Source organism: Ursus maritimus, unplaced genomic scaffold (assembly GCF_017311325.1).
Source record: "Ursus maritimus isolate PB19 unplaced genomic scaffold, ASM1731132v1 scaffold_3, whole genome shotgun sequence".
In the NCBI taxonomy this organism is placed as follows: Eukaryota; Metazoa; Chordata; class Mammalia; order Carnivora; family Ursidae; genus Ursus; species Ursus maritimus.
The window spans coordinates 6,465,406-6,467,467 of record NW_024425563.1 but is presented as its reverse complement, the minus strand read 5'-3'; positions in this window follow the sequence as shown (position 1 = coordinate 6,467,467).

Genomic DNA, 2,062 nt, shown 5'->3' with positions numbered 1-2,062 from the left:
GAGCTGGCTCAGCTGGTGGCGCATGAGACTCTGGATCTCGGGGTTGTGAGTTTGAGCCCCACATTGGGTGCAGAGATTACTTACAAATAAAATCATTCAAAACAACAAAAACAAAGTAAAATTTGAATAACAAACTAGAAAATAATATTTGTAACCCATATAACAGACAAATGACTAATCTGTCCAATATGTACAGTTTCTAGGAAATTGAAAGGTAAGAGACCAGAGAAAAGAAAAGACAGCAGAAAAAGGGACCAAAGAAAAGAAGACGGCAGAAAAACAAACTGATACCAAACATAGGAAAAGATGCTTAATCTCTCGCTTATGGAAAGAAATGCGTATCAAACTGCATTCAGGTGTGATTCCTCCTCTATCAGGTTTTAAAAACCCAAAGTTATGCCTCTGACAGATTTTGGCCATGTTCATGTGCTTAGAAAGACAAAAGAGTAAGCATGTTAAGAATTTTTGAACGGCTATTCCAGATGTCACCGTTTCTATTCAGAATGCCACAGAACCCCTTCTTCCCTCCATACTTTTGAATAAAAGCATATACACACAGAGAATGTAGTCATTTGGGCAAACTAGTACCTTTTCACCCAAAACACAGAGCCCCCTAAAAGCTGCAGTACTAAATGTAGCAGGGATCAAGGTCAAAATGGAGCTCTCCGAACCTTCTGCCTGAATGGAGGACCATCGGGCCCAGAGTGGACCTCTACTCAGGCCACACCACATGAGACCGAGAAGGGTAACCTGAAGAGAAAGACTCACCTGAGTCAGCCAGGAATAGGCCTTCTCTGGTCATCTGAGAGTGTGGACACAGGAATCCCCAAGCAGGTGACGCATGGCTCCAGGGAGACTAGAAACTGAAGAGAGGGGACATGGAACCCATATCCTGGTTTGAGGCAAAGAAACTCTACTCCAGTATCTGGAAAAAGTGAATGTCAGGCTTTCCTCCAACTCTCCAAATTACTTCTGTTTGTATGAGAAGGAGTGAATATCATTCTCTTCCTTTATTTCCTGACCTCTGAGAATTTCCCAGTGCCTGCTTTTCCTAAGGCTCAGCCCCCATCCTGCTGCGCTGACCCCTTTCTCTCCTTCCCCAGCATGTGCACGCCCCCTTCTACACCTGTTCCTGGGCCTCTTCTCGCGCCAGGAACTACCCTCCCAACACCATCCTCATCATTCTGTCTCGCAGGGGTAGAGGTGGGGGTGGGCATCACCTTTCATGACTAACGCTGATGGAATCAGGTATGTTTCTGAAAAAAATAAGGAATTCTGTCACCGGCTTCTCAAAGAACACCTGTCTCCCCTCAGCAGACTGACGGGACAAAGTAGGGCCCAGAGGTGGGACATCCCCACGGCTTCACCACCCAACACCTGCTTCCCTTCATGTCCCAAACATTTCTGGACAGTTTCTCATGTACCATCACAATTTTTAACAAAACAAAACAAGAAAAACAATTTTTCCTTTGATTTTATTGACCTAAAAGCACTTGAAGAAAATGGACAGCATGTCTGATGTGACCAAAAAACAGCAGAACGTGAAATTATGGAAAAAGCAAAGAATCTGACACAAAGATGGCGACTGTGAACACATGAACCCGCTGATGGCAGTAATCACTGAAAATGCTCAGTGTCCATGAGTAATACACAAGTAAATTAAAGTGGCAAGAAAAATCAAAATGCATATAATGAGGACAGCAGTTATCCCAATGTTAGAAAGCATCCACCTTCTGACTTTGAGGAGCGCCCCGCACGCCCAGTTACTCGTGCTGTCTCTCAGGTCCCGCCTTTGCTCTTCCAGCTGCGCCCGCACCTTGGCCAGGTAGCGCCTGCGCTCTTCCCCGTGGGCGCCTCCCCCCTCTCGCTGCAGCCTCTGGGCTTCAAAGAAGAGGTCATTGCTGTGGAAGGCGCCCTCGTTCTCCCTGTCCAGCCTCCCCACCACAGCCATCAGCTCGGCCAGCTGCTCCCTCTGCTCCTCCCCGGTGGCCCTGTTGTTGAAGCCACAGTAACGCCTCCCGCACTCCTGCACCAGGCTCTTCAGGCTCTGGTTGTCCGTGTG